The 21,116-nt window shown below is 40.9% G+C and overlaps 1 long non-coding RNA gene and 1 other non-coding gene across 11 annotated transcripts in view; one reads left to right on the top strand and one right to left on the bottom strand.

Annotated features, from left to right (window-relative positions):
• Positions 1 to 21,116, bottom strand: part of LOC103693221 (uncharacterized) — a 160,197-nt gene that overhangs the window by 14,195 nt on the left and 124,886 nt on the right. For 5 of the 10 annotated variants that reach the window (XR_005493500.2, XR_005493504.2, XR_010057633.1 and 2 more), the window contains 3 exons: positions 17,286 to 17,356; positions 16,362 to 16,489; positions 6,455 to 11,073 (listed from right to left, as the gene is read on the bottom strand). This is a non-coding gene — a long non-coding RNA (uncharacterized LOC103693221). The other 5 variants (XR_010057628.1, XR_010057629.1, XR_010057631.1 and 2 more) reach the window with 4 other exon arrangements.
• On the top strand, positions 4,163 to 4,297 carry LOC120096804 (small nucleolar RNA SNORA17). Its single transcript, XR_005493639.1, has one exon. It is a non-coding gene; the product is annotated as a small nucleolar RNA SNORA17 (small nucleolar RNA).

Raw genomic sequence — 21,116 nt, 5'->3', positions numbered from 1 at the left:
CATTCCCCCTTCCTCCCCCTGACATTCCCCTAAACTGGGGGGGTCCAGCCTTGGCAGGACCAAGGGCTTCGCCTTCCATTGGTGCCCAACAAAGCCATCCTTTGCTACATATGCAGTTGGAGCCCAGGGTCAGTCCATGTATAGTCTTTGGGTAGTGATTTAATCCCTGAGAGCTCTGGTTGGTTAGCATTGTTGTTCTTATGGGGTTGCAAGCCCCTTCAGCTCCTTCAATCCTTTCTCTAATTCCTCCAATAGGGATCCTGTTCTCAGTTCAATGGTTTGCTGCTAGCATCTGCCTCTGTATTTGACATCCTCTGGCTGTATCTCTCAGGAGACATTTATATCTGACTCCTGTCAGCATACATTTCTTAGCTACATCAATCTTATCTAGTTTTTGGTGGCTGTATGTATATGGAGGTTATACACATGTGGGGCAGGCTCTGAATGGCTGTTCCTTCAGTCTCTGCTCCAAACTTTGCCTCCATATCCCCTCCTATGAATATTTCCCCCCTTTTAAGAAGGAGTGAAGCATCTGTACTTTGGTCATCCTTCTGGAGCTTCATGTGGTCTGTGGATTGTATCTTGGGCAATTCGAGCTTTTGGGCTAATATCCACTTATCAGTGAGTGGACACCATGTGTGTTTTTCTGTGATTGGGTTACCTCACTTGGGATGATATTTTCTAGTTCCATCCATTTGCCTATGAATTTCATGAAGTCATTATTTTTCATAGCTGAGTAGTACTCCATTATGCAAATGTACCACATTTTCTGTGTCCATTCCTCTGCTGAACGGCATCTGGGCTCTTTCCAGCTTCTGGCTATTATAAATAAGGCTTCTGTGAACCTAGTGGAGCATGTGTCTTGGCTGTATGCTGGAGCATCTTTTGGGTATATGTCCAGGAAAGGTATAGCTGGGTACTCAGGTAGTGCAATATCCAATTATCTGAGGAACCTCCAGATTGATTTCCAGAGTGGTTGTACCAGATTGCAATCCCACAAACAATGGAGGAGCATTTCTCTTTCTCTACAGCTCACCACCATCTGTTGTCACCTGAGTTTTTTATCTTAGCCATTCTGACTGGTGTGAGGTGGAATCTCAGGGATGTTTTTGATTTGCATTTCCCTGATGACTAAGGATGTTGAGCATTTCTTTAGGTACTTCTCAAGCATTCGATATTCCTCAGCTGAGAATTCTTTGTTTAGCTCTCTAGCCCATTTTTTAATAGGGTTATTTGGCTCTCTGTGGTCTAACCTCTTGAGTTCTTTGTATATATTGGATATTAGCTCTCTATCAGATATAGGGTTGGTAAAGATCTTTTCCCAATCTGTTGGTGGTGGTTTGTCATAATGACAGTGTCCTTTGCCTTAGAGAAGCTTTGCAGTTTTATGAGGTCCCATTTGTCGATTCTTGATTTAGAGTATTTAGAGTATAAACACTGGTGTTTAGTTCAGGAAATTTTCCCCAGTACCCATGTGATCGAGACTTTTCACCACTTTTCTTCCATTAGTTTGAGTGTATCTAGTTTGATGTGGAGGTTCAAGATCCACTTGGACTTAATCTTTGTACAGGGTGATAAGAATGGATCAATTTGCATTCTTCTACATGCTGACCTCCAGTTGAACCAGCACCATTTGTTGAAAATGCTATTTTTTTTCCATTGGGAGGTTTAGCACCTTTGTTAAAGATCAAATGACTATAGGTGTGTGGGTTCATTTCTGGGACTTCAGTTCTATTTCACTGATCTACCTGCTTGTCTCTACCAATACCATACAGTTTTTTTGGTTTTTTTTTATATCACTATTGCTCTGTAATACTGCTTGAGGTCAGGGATGGTGATTCCCGCAGAAGTTCTTTTGTTGTTGAGTATAGCTTTTGCTATCCTGGATTTTTTGTTATTCCAAATGAATTTGAAAATTGCTCTTCCTAACTCTATAAAGAATTGAGTAGGAATTTGATGGGGATTGCATTGAATATGTAGATTGCTTCCGGCAAAATGGCCATTTTTACTATATTAATGCTGCCAATCCATGAGCATGGGAGATCTTTCCATCTTCTGAGATCTTCTTCAATTTTTTTTCTTCAGAGGCTTGAACTTCTTGTCATACAGATCTTTCACTTGCTTGGTTAGAGTCATACTGAGGTACTTTATGCTATTTGGAACTATTGTAAAAGGTGTCATTTGGTCCACCTTTAATTGCTATTTGTGTAGAATGAATGGTTTAATTTAATTTTCTTGGAGGGAATATCCAAGTTCATCAGAGCTGTTCATCCAATAAACTGTCTTTTGCTTCAATTGACGTTTTTGACTAGGGTGTCAGAACACTTATAGGTTTCTGTAACTCTGTTTGTTTTCTTCTGAACCTTCTATTATCTTTCATTGATCTACTTATGGGTCCTTTCCCCTATGGCTTTGTAGTATACATTGAGTCCTTGCAATATGACTCTGGCTATGTTCTTTTTATTTAGAATGGCCTTAACTGCCTGTGATAGTTCATGTTTCCATGTTAACATTGGGTTTTTTGTTTAGGTTTGTAAAAAATGACATTGGAATTTTGTAATGATCTCTTATTTGACCATATTGCTTTTTTCTCCCTTTCTTCCTTCCTTCCTCCCATTTCTTGAAACAGAATTTTATATATCCCAGGCTGAGCTAAAACTCAGTAATAATTGAGGATGTCCTAAAACTTATAATCCTACCACCTCCACCATGCAAATTCAGAGATTCCACACATATACTACCCAACTGTTTTAAATGGTGCAGGAAACTCAGGATCTTATGCTGCTAAAGAAACATACTATTGTCTAAATTATATTCTTAAGTGGAAATTTCGATCTTCCTTAACAACACATGTGACAATGTGAGAGGGCATGTGATATTGCTGAAAACAGACACTTGAGAAAGAGCATGTAATGTTTAGAAAGAATATAAATGGAACCCTACAAACAGTCATGGGATGTTTCTGCATTGCTGTACTGTGTAAGACTTTGTTTGACTTCACTGGTCTTCACCGGTATTTGTTGCTCTTCATTTCATAGAGAGATATGGGACAAAGAACTTCTCGTGGTATTCTGGCTGCTTCTGACTCCTGCTAATTTGGCAAGGACTTTGTGTTTCTGCTGGATCATGCTGCTATGTCTACTATTGAGCTGGACTGCTGGAATCTTGATAAGGAAGAATAGAATTGTCTCAAGAAACTACTACTAAACAGGACCACAACACCCTCTTTCTATTAAACCTTCTCTTTCCCCTACTTCTGGTCAGTGAGTTAGAAGGGAGGTTAAAGCATTTAAGAATCATAAATAAAGTAGGTTTTGAAAAAAAAATCTAAGTCTACAATATCCCTAGTCCCGTTAGCTTTATTCTTCCTATCTTCAAGAGGTCAGTATATTAGAGAGTTATATTCTGCAAAGCCTACTCTGTATGCAGCACTGGTAATAATTTCACCTTTGGGTATGTAAGCCTGGTCAAGTAAAATTGATAAAGATCAGAAATTTAGAAAACAGACAGCATGGGGATTTACTAAAGGTAAAAGGACAAAGCAAGGAAGCTGTTGGCTCTGCTATTACCGTGTGACCCTTGTAGCCCAAAGTGACACATGTTGTCGATTATATTTATATCTCCATGAATGGTGGAGTGGAAACAAAGACAATGTTTAACAAAAGAAAAATGAACAGATAACATAGGGTTAAACCAACAAACAGAATTCCTATGTAATTACTGAAAAGCTACGTTAGGTTGACTGTGACAGCTACCACCTGTAACCTCAGATTCTAGGAGATTGAAACAGAAAGATTGCTTTAAGCTCAAGGCCAGCCTGGTTTACACAGTGAGATTGACATTTTAACCGGGCTATGGAGCAAGACCTTGTCTCAAAAAACCTAAAAGGAAAGATGGGAAGGAAGAAAGAAATGAAGGAAAAAAGGGAAAGAAGGAGAAAAGACAGGTTATAATAAAGTGGGGAGATTAATAGAATGTATAGATAAGATAAAAAAGCATGAACTACAGCAATGCAGAAAATATAATAATCTTTATAAATATGAATGTTTATAAAAGTAGAACACCTGATTGTTTGCATCTGAAAACAGGACATAAGGCAGAGATCAAATGGATTTTTCTGTGGTCCTATGTGGTATTAAAAAATGTGGGGTTCTGGCCTAGCCCTGCCCCTAGGGGTATTGTAGGTGTGGCTGCTGTGTTACATGTCACATGTCAGTAGGTGGCCAAGATGAGAGAGGCTATGTCTATGCTCAGTGTTCTGACCTATGAACATCTGAATGATTAGTAACCTAACATTCTCTGGAAACAGTGGGTCTGAGACAACCACCTGTCCCACATCAGGGGTTCTGGAGACAGGGAGCTAATCAGGGATGACTATCAGACTGAGGCCTTGCAAGCTTGGGGACACCATGCCTGAGATGACTCCTGCTGGTGCCATAGTGCACAGGCAGGGCTGAAATGACCCCAGACACTCAGAGACCCTGAAAGCCACTAACAGGAGAGGAAGTGGTAGAGAAATGCAAGAGAAAGAGAAACAGGAATGGACATAATGAAGAGAGGCAGAACTAGAGGCTCTAGGGTAGTGAGGAACAGCCTGATGTAACGGTGATGCCACCATGGATCATGGTGGGACGCTGTCATAATTGGTTCCACGGCCCTGAAGCAGCAGGGCTCAGTTACCACCAAATCCAGGTGGATGTCCCTCGTCTGCGATGCCTCCCAAAGGCATGTTGATGTCTGAGGGCTGTGCAGAACTGGCCCCATCCCTCACCTAGGGATAGGAAAGAAGGAAAACTGACTTGAGCTCAGGAGAGCCAGCCCTACCTTTGTCTGCTGGGCAGTGGAGTAGATGAGGAAGAGATACCCTCCTTCCCTCCTGTATTCTTACCATCTATGACAGGCCAGAGAGCTGGCCCAGGGGCCATGAGAGTGGAAGAGCTGGTCTCTCACCAGCTGTAACACTTGGGAGAACAGGCCCTGCACCTAGCCTGGGCAGTAGGGCAGAACTGGCCCTGGTTACAGGTTTGCTGGTGAGCCAGTTTGAGGGCTTGATGGCCAAGCAGCTCAGATACCTCTCAGGCCCAGATCCAAGGCTTTGATTGGCCCACCCCAATAACTACCCATCAGTGAACTGCTGGAGTACAGAAAGGGGTTGGTCCTACGCTTCCAAACCTTCTGAATTTTCATGACGCAGGAGAACACCGGGATATCTGAGGGGAGTCCCACTGAGATTCAGTATTGATAGTGCAGCAGAAGCCAGAGGCCTTTTATCAGACCAATTTGTCAATGCAATGAGCATTACAAGCAAAGAACTGTGAGCAAAAGGGTACACTGTGGGACACACTGGGATTATACCTTCTACAATGTTTGGGGGGGTTTCAAGGGTGGAGGGCAGGTGTGAGGAGAGAAAGAGATGAGTGGATTTGGGGTGTATGATGTGAAATTCACAAAGAACTTTTAATAAAAGTTAAAAATAAAAAGACAAAATAAGGAAGGGGTGGAAGGGGATCCTGTCATGTGATCTGGTTTGGGGTTTTAAATCACGAAACTGGCCATATTAATATGCAAATTAAACAAAAATTTTGAGAGAGAAGCAGGGAAGAGACAAAGACAGATGAAGAGACAGGATAGATGACATGACTATGAATATGAGATGGGGAATATACAAGCTGAAAGTTAAGGGAAGGACCCAGGAGACCTCATGTAACCAGATAAGTGTGGGTGTTAAGGAACTGGTAGCTGGTATCTTCAGTCACAAAAGAGATGTGAGTGATAAGGATTAGATAAACATGGAATGGCTGATGACAGACTTATGCAATGATACAGTTGTCTAAACATCTGTGCCATCATTAGATCTTGAATGCTTGAAACACAAGAACAGAGAGCTTCCTTGGTATCACACTTATTCTCTGATCTCTCTCTCTCTCTCTCTCTCTCTCTCTCTCTCTCTCTCTCTCCCTCCCTCCCTCCCTCTCTCCCTCCTTCCCTCCCTCCCTCCCTCCCTCCTTCTCTCTCTCTCCCTCTCCCTCCCCCACCTCTCTCTCTCACACACACACACATACGAGAGCAGATGTGATAATTAAAAAATTACTTTTATAAATAATGAACTCTCACATTTATTTTGGCTTTTTTTAAGTGAAGTGTGTTTGGCAAAAGAAATGTTATGTAGATGAGTAATTTCTTCTCCAGCACAGTTGTATTTAGAAATAAAAAATTAAGAAACATTTGGGTGGTATGTGAAAGTCAGCAAATTGAAGCTGAGACTGGAATCAATTCCTTGAAAAGTGAGTTCTACAAGGACAGAGGTTGGTTATAATGAAATAAAGAAAATATTGGAGAACCGGAACATTCCTGAATTTGTAAATGTACAAAGAAATGTAGATCTCTGAACCAAGATATGTATTGATCCAGTGAGGGTCCTAAGGCTCCGTAAGCCACCCAGATGGAATTGAGCTATTGTTTTTCTCAGTGCTGCTATTGCAATCGACACTGCCTTTAGCTTTTATTCTTTGAAGCCCTTTCAATTCTTTTTGTGGGTAAACAACATTTTCTTTTTGATACTGTGTCTCATCAAACACTTCTTCCAAATGGAGGACACTAACTTCAGTGATGCTGCATGAAGGCCTTCTTAAGGAGATGATGTGTCTCTGGGTTATCCTTCCTTAAAACCACAGTAAATTAGAGATACTCTAAACTCCATCTCTTAAAGGAAGAACCACATGATCATGTCTGTAACAGACGTAAGCCTGCTTCCAATTTTTCTGTTGTGGTCACTTTTCCTGTTGCTGTGATAAAATACTCTGATTAAAGTACTCCTGGAGAAGGATTTATTTTGGTTCACAGTTCACTAATACAATCGATCAAAGTGAAGAAGTGATGGGGCCAGAAGCTTGGGTAGCTGGTCATAATTCATCTGTGGCTGGAATGAGAGAACAGTGAATGCTACTGCTCTGGTCCTTGTCTGTCAGCTCTCTGGTCTTGGTCCCTGACCCATAGAAAGGTGAAGCTTACATTTAGGAAGAATCTTTCTACTTATCTAATCAATACAACCCCTAACAGATATGCTCAGATGTTAATCTTACCTAGATAATTCTTCACGGCCATACCCAAATTTGTCTCCTAAGTGACTCTACACCCTGTCAAGTTGACCAACCAAGATTAACCATCCCTGACTAAGTGACAATATCTATAAAGTATGTAACTCTAAATGATACTTTACAGTAATTGAAGACCATTGAAAACTCAATATTTAAAAATGCAATCCATTAAGAAGGGAAAATGATATAATCTAGACAAGCACATGGAAAGATGCTCCTTAGTTCATGAAGACAAACAACTCTGAGCTATTGGCACAAACCAAACCAACAAGCCTGGTGAGACAGCTCAGCTAGTAAAGGCGCTCACCCATAAGCCTGGCAACCTGAGTTCCATTCCTAGAACCCACACGCAAATAGGAGAGAATCAACTCCACAAGGCTGTGTTCCCTAGCCTTCAGATCTGTGCTGCAGCAAACATATTTCCCTCACACCCTTCATGTGCACACACACACACATAAAGACAGACAGACAGACACATACATTAATACTAATGGGTTAAATTTTAAAAACCATAGCAATAGCTAGCTGGTGTAGGAGAGAAAATGCAGAAACCACTAACACATCTATGATAGGATTGTAAAAGGACAATACCATGAAAAGTGGCTGACGCTTTCTAAATCACAGTGTAACTCAGCAAGTGTACTCCTTCATTTTGTACCATAGAAGTACACACATGCTCAGACAGAATCTGTACGCAATGTGCACTGAGCTCTAACCTATGTTAGCCCTAAATTAGACACTTTCTCACTGCCCTCTAGTAGATGAACGATTAAGCAAAGCATGCTATATTATGGGATACAAGTTAGCAATAAATCAGAAAAGACAACTGACCTGTGCAAGAACTTAAACAAACCTGCAGAGAATCACACTGACTAGCAAGATAAATCTCACGATTCCACGAGGATAACATTCTTGATCCAGGAAAACAACAGGGGCAAAGATAATAGTTCCTAGGGACCCAGAGGAGTTGAAAGTGTTGAGGAATGATAAGGGATGCATTATGGAATGTTATCATCGAGGCAAATTGGGGAGGCGTGCATGCGTTTTTCAGTACTTTCTTTCCCAGTGTACATATGTGAGTGGTGTGCATGTGTCCAGTGTGTGTACATACATGTTCACTGGCAAAGTACACACGTGCATGTCCTGGTAGAGGTCTGGAAATTAATGTCCAGTGTTTTCCGGTTAGGCTATTCTAGCTAGCCTGCTTGCCAGGAGGTCCCAGGTCTACTTCTCAAGTGCTGAGATTAAAGTTGGTAGCCATGCTTCCCTGTCTCCTATATGATTTCTGCTGACCAGAACCCAGTTTGTCATGCGAATACCCAAGTATTTTCCTAATGAGATACTGCCCTTCAAAGTAAAGAGTGTCGGGTAGGGGGGCACACTCTGAAATATGGTCATAAGGAATAAAAATGGGGCATAAAGTTTCTCTTTACATCTTCCAGTTTCGGAAACACTTTTATCAAGTGCGTCTCTGAGTTTCAGTTAGACCGCAGCTGCTTCTCTCTGGAACCGATTATTGTATTTGCAAGGGAACTCTGGAGTTCCATCCTGGGTACACCAGGCGTCCTTCCAGAGAGACATTGTGACACACCCTTTCAGAACTGCAAACCTGAGGCTCAATTTTCCTAGGGCTTCGGTGTCCTGCTTGCAAAGCAGCCAGGAGCCTGGCCAAATCCATCTGAGCATACATTTGTCAACCTCCTGAGTTTATTGTTATTTACATTTATGATACAGACAAGTTTTTTAAGAGCCTCCTTTTCTGCTGCCTGGTGTTTGCTTTTGTTGTGAGAAGCCAGACAATTGAGGGAGGGGGCAGCACACGGGCGGGATTTATTGGCACAGCACACTGAAGAGCAAACACACTACCAAATAGAGGATATTGATAAGGAGACTAAATTCATTTGAAATCACTAAAACTCAGTTAGGGGCATATTGTATTAAGTGAAATGCCATTACTGAAGGGCCCAGGGAAAGAGTGTATGCCAAGTCATGAGAGCTTTTCAGCTCACTGGAAGGCAGCCATTGTACCCACGCACTGCGTTTGATGGCTTGGAAGACGAGATAATTTCTGCACAGATCATAAAGGGACTTGAAAATGTCTCAGTCCCTAGGAGCACAGGCTCAAGCTGAATTGTCCCCAAGTGAGAGCATGCAAGAGAGGATGTCTGTGCAGGCTAAATGCATACGAAGTGGGTTGAATTTCAGCTTTCCAGAAAAGGTCCTTTCTCCTCCCTATTGTGACTTACCAGCGTTATAAAACAGCCCATCAAGGACAAGCATCTGATTCTACGGGGGTTTTAGTTTTTAGTGTCTTGTTTTTTGTAAAGCATTTCACTTGGTGTGAAAATGATACCAAGCTGTTGTTTTGAGTTATTTATTTTTATTAAAGATGTATTTAATATATTTGATCATGCTTTCCTCTCCTCCAACTCCTCTCAGATCTCATCCATCTTCGTTCTCTCTTTCTTCCTCTCTTCTCTGTTCCTTTCTGTCTCTCTATCTCTCTGTCTCTGCCTCTATCTGTCTCTGTCTTTATTTCTGTCTCTCTGTCTCTGTTTCTGTGTGTGTGTGCGCCATGCCACATCCTTTCTCAAAAGACATATTCTAAACAGTGTTTTTTTTTAATAGCAATTTTACACAAATGAGGTAAGTCTCCTGCTCAAGACTTAACTTGAGCTGTGAATGGTAACCAGGAACAAGTCAAAGGTTACACTGAAAGATTCTGTTTTCTCCTAACAGTCTCTGAACAGTCTTGTATGCTGCCCTGGCATTGTTAATCCTCCAGAGCAAGGACAGACTGTAAACACGAGTCCATTTCAGTGATGTGTATAAATCTTATTCAGGTTATTCCGACTGAGGCAGCCCCTTATCTAACAAGCACCAGAACAGAATTTCGAAAACACTTTTCACCTGTGACAATAGAAGCCCAGGTTTGTCCTCACCAACAATGGAATAAATGTAATATCTCATGTCAGCTAACTTCATGTCTTATTTATGCCAAATTCTTCTGGGTTCAGCATTTTAACAGTCTTTGCTTTAGGATTTTCTGTCAGCCCTGAATCCTACAATGCATTTCTGAGAAGAGGGATCTTTTTCAAGTACATATAATGCTCAAAATGGCCAGAGTGGAGACAAATTGTCTTCTCTGTGCCCTCCTTCCTGCCATACTGTATATAAATCAGAAAGTATGTTTGAGCCCTTGATAATAAGTTTATTGAAAATGATCAGAACATCTTTGGAATGAGGTGAGATGGTTCAGGCTGTCAGCAAACAGTACCACCAGTTGGCTAGGGGAAGATCCACATCAAGCCCTCTTATTGAGAATGTCCCCCTAAGACCTAACGTTTGTATTGCATAGGGTCTCACAGAACTGCTGATGTAATAAGGATGCTCCTGTTTGTAGCAGCCAATCTGCAGCCCTCGTGGCCTGGGATGATGAGTGTCCAGAGAAGGTAGTTGCTAAACTCAGTGTATTTGGTTCTCAAACACAGCTCTGTTTCTTAACTTATATACTCTTACCAACTTGTCTGGAAGGCAGAGTCTTCGTTTCCAAAACAAGACCCATCTTCTGGGTAATGCCAGGTCACATTTCAGCCTGAAGCAAAAAATAAACTATGTGCCCCATGCACATTTAGAAAAAAAAAAACAAGTAACAAACAAAAAGTTAGTAGAAGTTCTCCAGTGGAAAAAAATTATTCCAGCACTGAGCTCATCTCTGTCCAGCCTGTACCAAGGTCAACGTGATGGACATGCAAGGTGGGAACAAGGTGACTTGTTGAGATCTATCGTCCCTTCTTGCAAAGCCACTGTAGAAAATACTGTAACATTTCCCCCAGAAAACTGGAAATCTTTCTACTGAGAGATCCAGCAATATAGCTCTCGTGCATGTACACAAAGGGCTAAACATCTTACCACAGAGATGCTCTCTCACCCATGCTACCGCTGCTCTATGACTGTTGGTAAGCAGTTTATATGTCTGCCAAAGGAAGAAGATGTAGAATATTTACACAATGAAATACAAGTCAGCTACTAAAACAATAAAATCTTGAAGTAAATGGATGGAGCTAGAAAAATTATCTTGAGTAAAATAACTCAGACCCAAACAAAGATAGTATGACTTCACATATATGTAGATTCTAGCTGTTAAGCCTTCAATAGACTATAATCCATTTAATCATGAAGGTTAGGTTATGTGAGTAGGGATGAGAGACTTCCCTAGGAAGGAAAATACAAGAGACAGTTATGGATGAGGGGTGGGGGCAGGGTTCTGAAGACTAGAATGGGAGGATTAAACAAGGAGAGGAAGGGAAAAGAAGGATCAAGGAAGCAATACAGGGAACAAGAGATGGTACTGAGGGACATTTCAGGAGTCATATGGAAACCTAATTAACAGTAGAAACACATATCTATATAAAATTGGAATCACCAAATGATGGGCCAGACAAAGCCCCAGCTAGACACTTCTCATCAACAAATGAAACCTCCAGTTGTAGGAATGGGGTATATGTAATCGAGTTTCTGGCCAAAAAGGCTCCATGGATACCCAAAACAACCCAGACTGTAGACAAGTCTGTTGATTGCTGTCCCTTAACTAACTTGACTATTCGGGACCCAGGTTTAGTCACTGCTCTATTGCTGGAAAAAGATGACCAAAGGAACTCTTATATAAGAAAACAAAGGAGACTGGCTTACAGTTTCAGAAGTTTAGTCAATTATTATCATTGTGTGGAGCATGGAGGCATGCAGGTAGGTGCTGGAGCAGTAGCTGAGAGCTTTAACTCATGATTTACACACACACAGAGAGAGAGAGAGAGGGAGAGAGAGAGAGAGAGAGAGAGAGAGAGAGAGAGGGAGACAGAGACGGAGACAGAGACAGAGACAGAGATGGAGACAGAGAGACAGAGTGAAAGGTGGGGACAGAGAAAATCATGTTCACATGGGCTTTTGAAACCGCAAAGGCTACCACCAATGACATAAACTTCCTCTAAAGAGACACCTCAGACCCTAATTCAGATATATGAGCCTATGGAGTCCATTCTTACTCAAACCGCCAAAGCTCCTATTGCAAGAGACACCTACACAAGTCACTGACACACAGAAGTGGAGCTGGTGCCTGCCTACTGACCAGTGTTCATGAAGCTGGAGCTGTAAGGTCCTGTGCACACTGCCAGAGGAGAAAAGTAAATACCAACCCAGATACAATACTGACCTGCTTGCAATATATATTTACGATAATGTCACAAAGCTTGTGGGAGTGACCACCAGTATTTGACTGGCTTTAAGGCCGAGTCCATGAGATGGAACCTATACACAACAGTGCTCAGGTGGCCAAGAACCTGAGACTAGGTGGGACAGGGATCAAGGGAAAACCCCAAACCCTACTGTTCTTCTAAAGTGGTACAGGAATAAAATGACGTCTAATGAAATTTTGCTATATTTATAGATCAATCATCAGAGGAAGCTTCCTATTGCAGTAGATGGAAACAAATCCAGCCCCATAACAGAACAATGTGCACAAAGCGAGAGACCATGGAATACACAGTCCTACATGAGGTGTCTACATCAAATCCCTCCCCTCAGAGCTCAAGGAACCATAAGAAGAAAGGAGGCAGAAAGATTTTAAAAGCTAGGGGGGATGGAGCACACCGAGAAATTAAAGACTTCCAAACACAGGACAGATGATACACATATGAACACAAAGAGAATGTGGGAGGATATACTGAGACTGAAGGATTCTAATAGAGATGGGGTCCTAGCCCTGAGAGAAGCCCCATCCTTAGCCCAGAATCTATCTCTAGTTAATAACTTGCAAAAGAAAAATATTTTTCTCTACTGGAGTCTCACTGGGTATAACTACTCTTAAGGAGAAATTCCATGCCCAATGGTAGATGGAAAACACAAAAGGAGCTCACTGGCATTTTTGGAGGTTTCTTGTCTCATAATGCTTTGTCTGGGAATTATTTTTATTATTATTTCACGGGTCTTTTGCATGCATATTATGTTACCAGTGTTGTGCTTTTATGGGTTCACTGCGTGTGTGAAATTGTGTATCTCCTCAGGTATGTGTTTCTTGTGACTTCTTTGTCTCTTTTGTTGTTGTTGCTGTTGTTATTGGTGGTTTATTTGCTTGATGTTCTTTCGCTCATTTATCTGTTTTTAGTCTACCAATTTATTTCTTAGACATCTGTTTGTATTCTAATGGGGGAGAGAGAGAGGGATGGAGGGAGGGAAGGAGGGAGAGAGAGAGAGAGAGAGAGAGAGAGAGAGAGAGAGAGAGAGAGAGAGAGAGAGAATGAATGTGGACCTTGGACCTAAGTGGGAGGAAAGTTGGGGGAGGAACCAAATAACAAATACTAGCCATATGTATTAAAATTCTGTTATTTTACTGAATATTTCTTTGCATTTATTTTGATATTTTTAAAAACATTCCAGGAAATATGTTTGGTCATGTGGTCTTCTGGCATATACTTATACTTCATGCCCCTACATCAGCTTGATCCTGGTGCTATCAAGTTCTTGAGAGCATGTATTGAAGCCACATGGTTATCATCATTGTTTTAATATTAACAGAGTCACCTGCTATAGACCATGGTGTTTTTCTTTTCAGGGTTATCTTCCCAACATATGGCATCATCACATCATTTTGAGCTGTATAAATCTAGAACCAGCGAGCTGTCCATGTGTACTCATTCTTGGACCTGGCATGCATCTATTAAGGAAATATCTTAATTTCTGCATTTTGTTTAAACAACTTTCATTTGGATTGAGGGGATGATCACTGCCACTGACCTCCTGCTTTCTCACAGACTCAGCATCTGATTTGTTGATTGGTATCACAGCACCTGATACTTGAGAAAACTACTTGTTCTTATTTAGTCCCAAGGGTAAAGCTTGCACCATTGACCCAAGTCAAGGTGAGCCTTTAGAAAATACAGCCATCGCAGGTCGGGTCTCTATAATCATCTGGTTCTCCCTGTCTTCAAAGTAACTTGTGTGACAGGTGTGCCCTGATCCATGTCAGTGACCTCTGAAGCTACGCACGCTACCACCTCCTAAAGTCAGCTCACCTGAGCAGCCTGGCCCTGTGACTATAATGCAGTGCAAAAGGTGGTTAAGTGTCTCTGGTTACAGCTTTGTCAAAGTATGTTTATGGTTTCTTAGAAGTAATAGAGGAACTGCATGTCTGGTTCCAACATACAACAAACACGAAGAAGTAACCAAGATACAAACTCGGAAGGAACCTTAGCTGATGGTGCCCCAGTTGAGTAAAATTTAGGGACAAGATGAGCATTCCTACCATTACTATGTGGCTGAGAATATTCAACTTCAGTAACTATAGGAGAATGCTACAAGCCAGCTCACACTATATTAAAATAAGTTAAAATGCATGCAGCATTTATGAGAGGATGTCAGGTGTAATGCTTGATAACATAAGCATAATGCGTTAGAAACTTATCTGCAGACTGAAAGAGCCAACTTGCAATTCTGAGCTAGAGGATAATTTTAGAAACTCTTTTCTGTGGACTCATTCTTTTACTAATGAGATCAACTCTAGGTGAGCCGAAAGGCAACTTCTTAAAGCATCCAAGACAACGAGGCACTTGAAAGCATAGTAAGTCAGCGGACCACAGTGAAAACAATTTTGTGAGGTCTGATGGGATGGCTCAGTGGACAAAGACTGGTGCTACCACAATGGAGGTCCAGAATTCAATGGAACTCCTATGGAAGGAGAGACCTGGCTGCCATAAATTGCCCTCTGATCTCTACTCACTTGTACATATTCATACATGAATAAATAAATAAAACTTATTTAAAGAAAAATAGAAAATTGATGTTTAAAATAATCTTTTCAAATTGTATATACTTAATCCTTAAAAATAAAGCATTGGAGCTCATGGAGGTCCTACGTGGAGCTAACTACTTCTCATACAAATGTGTTATATTGCTACCGTGTATGTTATTTGGACACACCTCAATAAAAATAGAATTTCAGGAAATCCAAATCACAGCTCTTCATTGGATGATTAGTAAATATACACTGAGGCTGCCAGCAGAAAGAATATTATGTGTCAGCAGGGCAAAGAACCCAGGAAAAACCTACATGCTGTCTAGGCTTGCTAGGGGACAAGTCTTTTTCTACAATCAAATATCTGTCCTGAGCAAGGCAGGTTACTCCAAACTCATCAGGCCAGGACAGGCTATTACAGTAAAAAATAGGGAGAAACATCAGTCACCTTAATGCTTGTGAAATTACATCACTCTTAGGACCATTTGTAAACTCCGAAATATCTTGACACTGGTGCCCAAGTTGAGAGCTGCTATCTTTATCGAATGGCTGAGATACTCCCAGACATCCAGAACCTTTTCTTGCACTGTCTATGTTAATGCAGGCACTCTGCCCATATTTTGGTTTCAGACGCCTAAGGAGAGAGGAAGAGAGGGAGGGAAGAAATGAGAGGGAGAAGGAGGGAGGAAAAGAGGGGTAGAGAGACAGGATGGGGGGAATAGAATGTGCAAAATTTAGGGGCAAGCTTTGCCTAACAGCAGAACTCTGTCTGTAAACATTGACTAGGTGAATACAACTACAGCAGGATGAGGGTTCCAGCAACATCATGCTGAGAACCACTGGGTCAGGTCAACCTATCTCTGAAATCAAAATAAGCCCAATGAACCTGTTCAGAGCTGTGTTGCATCTCTTACTAGCTCACATATCTTAAGAAGCCTTTGTATCATGGAACAGTGTCTACGAACTATGTTAACATCCCCCACATCTGAAACCAGCCATTCTCTCCCTTCTCTGTCATTCAGGTCTTGTCCTCTCCCCTCCATTCCTTCTCTTGTATTTCTTCTCTCTAGGTGCTTGTATGTTTTTACTAGATAGTATTTCATATGGGTTTGCAAATTATTCTAATTCTTATTACAAAATTAAGATGATCAATAAGCTGCTTACTTACTAACTAACTAACTAACTAACTAACTAACTATATATATATATATATATATATATATATATATGTGTGGCTTAAAAATGGAGAAAATCTTTGAGATGTGACTGACAGGTGACAGAAGAGTTTAGATAAGCGAATGCAAATCTCTTTATATATGAAAAAAGAAATCTAGAGATGGGTATCTGTATTCAGTGGAATTAGTTGAACCTCTTACATCAATATTAGGTATTGAATCTGACCTTTTTTGAGGAATACTTTATAGAATGGGCAGCCAACATTATTTAAGGTCATTTGGGTTACAAGGTAGTATACTTACCGTAAGCATTAAAGCCTCTTGGAGAAGGAAATGAGTAGCCCCAGAGGATAACAGCTTTCAATATTCATGGCCAGAGGCCAGAATGTCAGGAAGAAAGTGATCATCTACTTTCTCAACGGTGGCTGTCCCTGGATGGAGAATGGAAAGCCTTCTTGGTATTCACTAAGGACAGGCAAAGAGTGTGACTTGCTGTGCATTTTGTAGAGGGACTGGCTTCATGCACACTCATTACTAAGGTTATTACCATCATTATGGTGGACAATGCAATAATATTTGAAATGGGCCAAATTTGGCTCCCAGCTATTCATGAGCTGCTCCCGCAGCCTTGGAGAAAATGTCTTATGAGTGCAGGAAAATGGAGAGCTGGCCCACATCCCATTGCTTCTACTACTCCAAATCAAAAAGCCTCTGTGATAAGTATCAGGGTTCTGGTCCACATGAGACCTAACGATAAGAAGTTGGCTTTGTGAATAAAATCATGAGCTTAATTGAAGAACTCGCTTTGGGCTAAAACAGAAAATAAGTGAAGTTCATTGCCCAAGCCCTTTACTGACTGCTCCTGATGTGTCTCCCCAACATCCTCCACACCCACTAACCCTTTCCTCACGCACTGCCTTTAGTCTTATTGAGAAAACTTTCACCCGCACTCAGCATTTACCAAAACCCTTTTCTTGAGATGTTCCTCTCTCAAATATCACTACACAAAAGACTGTTGGGTCTGATGAATTAGAAGCATCTCTCCTAGAGTCATGGCATATATGAACCTTTGAGACTAGCATTTGGTACGGAGCCTCAAAGTCACAGCAGTCCTTTTGCCTCAGCCTCCCAGCTAGGATTGCAGTTACACCCACCATGCCCTGATTGATAACATCTGACTTTAAGGGTTTCCTATTTTGAAGGTAAATTATTCATTAGCTCTGTTACCCCATCAACTGAGAGGATGTCTTTCGGTATCTTGTCCTCAGAGCCGATATTTTAATGGCAAATTCAAGAACCTGGAATACAATTAATTCTTTATGAGAAAAAGGTATTCAATATAGGCAAATTATTGGCATAATCAAGATCATGTTCATAATAGATATAACTTTTATTAATCATAATAATAGCTTAGTGAACAAAAGAAAAAACAAGTCTTTCCAGCTTAAGAGACAGCTTCACCATTAGTTTGATGACTTCTGGAAACAGAAACTAAATTTTAGACCCTGTGTTGAATTTATTCCAAATATGAGTGCTCCAATTAACTCTACTCAGGGCATATAACTTCTCAACTTCCAAAAAGAAAAATTCTTTTCAACTAGATTTCTGGTAAGTTTCATTCTGGACAAATAGTTAATGAACTGATTTTTAACCAATTTAAAAATGGATTTCCAGCAAAACAGTTTGTGTATACAACCATCTGGGGAATAGACGCCCCTGGCAATTATTAGCTAGGTCTCCTTCTGCAGAATTCCCGAGAAAATATGATCCATAATCAAGTAGTCCTTTCTGCTAATAAGCACTTAGTGCAGGCTGCTTCACTCACACGCTGGATAGACATGTAGCTCCTGAGAGGCAAACACTGCATGATTTCACTCTGCTTCTGTCTCTCCATATAAAGAAGCATTCCTGGGTCAGATCTGGGAGAAAGGATGGGCAGAAAATGAGGTACAAGCCTTCTCCTGGACAGCTAATGCTTTCTGCCATCTGAGAAGACTGTCCAGCTTTATGAGAAACAGGCTGTCCTGTAATTGTGACATTGAGAGACACACAAGGTGGCAGGTGGCTTTATGCACATTAACAAGGGCTTTCTACAAAACTGAAGCCCCCTGTATAAAAGGTAAAACTGAACTTGGGAAACATGTGCAGCTAAGATACAATCCCAGAAACTTGTACAGAATAGCAAGTGTAATTCTGATTTAAAAAATAATAACAAAATGTATTCTCCCAATTGTAGAGTAACACCAAGAGTGCCAGCTAAGATCTTGAACTGCTGTGGAAAGATAACAGCTATCTTTTCCCTTTTCTTCGACAAGATGGTTTGTTTGGAAAGGCATGACCTAAAAACCAGTAAGATAAAATTTTTAGTGTTTAAGATCTATAGACACAAATATAGGTACACAACAGGGTAAAGAGGGGGCAAACAAGGGAATGATGCTAAAGGTTAATTAAAACTTGCCACTAAACTTTCAGGACCAGGACTTGCAAGTTAAGTGGGGAGTTTAAACTTATCCCATAATATTAATAGTTGTTTACTAAAAATATGATAGAAGCATGGCATGCCTGTTACATGCTTCGACAACAACTTGGACTGAACCTGCAGCCTGTGGGGAATTGAATTGTGTAGGGGGAGTCATCTTGTTTCTCTGCTCAGTTGTACAGACAGGAAGATCAGACCAGAAAGTCTATACAAGAGAACTGAATGGATACATAGGGTCAAGGATTATTGATTTACTGTTGTTTCTCTTGGTTTAGGTTGAGTTCAAGAGAGATCACGGGTATTAGGTAGGAAATCACTTCCCTTGGCTTGTAATCACCTTTACCCAGCTCACTGGCTCGTTGCTGAATTATGTTGCTCACACTCCTGGATCCTCATAAAGTTTATAGATGCTTTGTTTTTCCTGAACCACTGCATTCATTAGGCCCCCGCACTGTTTGGAAAGCATTTAATTACTTTCCATTTCCTATGTTAGATCAACACTTAGAACAGCCTTGAATGGAGCTTCTTGGTGCATCTCCAGAGATCTGCTCAGCAACAACTGTCCCCATCATCCTTGCCCTACACCTCTGGATCACTTTTGTATGACTTAGGGTGCTATTATCTTACCTAATGGCAATTTGTTGCCCCCAGGAGTAGTCACTTTCAAACTAAGTACTTCTGGCCACACCCTCAACTGCAAATGGATTGGCCCATCATCTGCCTCCCCTCCTGGAGCTGTTTGCTAAGAGCTCATTCTTATTTCAGTCACTTCATCCATTTGCATTACTTCTTTTATCTCCCTGCTATCTCATTAAATTTTATTTAACTTTCAAGCCCTAGATTCAATTTCCTTCATAAACCAGCTCTCATCAACTGGGGTCTACACTGGCTCTGATTTTTTTACTAAATAACAACATGCTTATGGTGTAAAGCACAGCTCCGGTGAATGCTAGACACATAAGAAGTACTCCATAATTAAGCTGCAGAAGAACTGACATTCAAAATGATATCTTATTTCCCCACTTGCCCCAGGGAGAACTGACCTCCTTCATTCTCATTTCTCTGCATAGCGGAGGCCCAAGCTAACTGACAACTCAATCCACTGACCCTCCTTGTTCCACCACTGTGGACGAGCATTCTAATCATGGAAGGCCCCACTGTGGATGCCTCTGTGTTTGTGATGCCCAGCCCTCCTCACCTTCTGTCTATTCCCAACTGTTCCCAACCTCCCAAGAAGGTTTCCTTACTTAAAGAGTGAAATTCAGAGGCAATAAATACTTTTCTTTCAATTTATTCAAAGGAGCTTCTTCTTGGTCACAAACCAGGAGATACAATAGCACATTCATGTTTGCATTGTGTTATACGTTTAGAAACTTTTCACTATTAATCTATGACTCACAACTGCTACAATATTAACTAATTTTAAATAGAATCCACTATTAAAAGCCCCGAGAAATGAAGTCAAGACAAAAAACTATTAATAACACAGACTTTATATTCAGAGATTTCTATTTTAAAAGTTACAGTTGCTGCAGCTCATTAAAATAAAATAAAATAAAACCTTAATGAAAGACCTTTGGAAGATGAGTATGGAAGAGGCAATGGGATTGAGAGTTTTGGTACAGTCTAAAAAAATACAGGATGACTTTGTCTCAAAAAAGTGAAATGAAATGAATGGAAAGCTATATAGAAAAGCAGGATGAAATATAATTCTATATGATTCACAATGCTTCTCCTTGGAAAGAAGTTTTAAGGGTGAAGAAAAATACATCAATAAAATTATCTTCTCAATAGGGGCAAACTCAGACACAGTCTCGCTGGAATCTGTCTTTATGCACGTGAACAGCAATGAGGAGTTAATGACTCCTCTATGATGGAAACTAGGACCCAGAAGCAGCCCTTCCCTTGGCATGGGAGAGAAAGCCTTTGCTTCACTTGTCCTTTAGAAGATGGTGGCCAGGCTCACTGCTCTCTGAAGGAGAGTCTCTGAAGTCAGGTAAACAGGGTTCACTCTCAGAAGGCACATTGGAGGACCCTCAGTGTCCCACTTTGAACAACGTAGCTCCAGTGTACTGAAAAGGGCAGGGCAAGGATGACATTAGTATAAATAAGTAAATTGTCACTCTTTACACAGCCTAGTACGAAGGAGAGGGAGAGGAAGGGGAAAGAGGGGAAACCCAGCTCTACGGGACAGACTTTTATAGCAAGACTTTGTAGGAACTCTCAAGAGACAGAGGACGGTCTGGATTTTAGGATCCCGAGAAGGCATGATTTTTCAAAGCATGAGGAAAACTAGGAGAGTCAACATTTTACGAGGCTGGCTTAACTTTTAAATATGAGACACATCACAGATAAAACTTCATATTTATTCTTGTCCTTTTCTCATAGACTTTAAGAATAAGACTGGATTCATCCCCAAGTATGTAGGGAATGAGGTTTGGTCTAATCTTACCTTCTCTAGGAAAGCTCGCCTCTGCTCTATAGGGACAGAAACTAGATAAATCCTTCAGAATGAGCTCATTAATGAATCAATCAATTAGTTAATTTTGGTATTATTAAGCTGTCAGGATTTCATTTCG

This window comes from Rattus norvegicus, chromosome 14 (assembly GCF_036323735.1).
Source record: "Rattus norvegicus strain BN/NHsdMcwi chromosome 14, GRCr8, whole genome shotgun sequence".
NCBI lineage: Eukaryota > Metazoa > Chordata > Mammalia > Rodentia > Muridae > Rattus > Rattus norvegicus.
The sequence above is the reverse complement of the archived record's forward strand: the minus strand, read 5'-3'. Positions and strand labels throughout refer to the sequence as shown.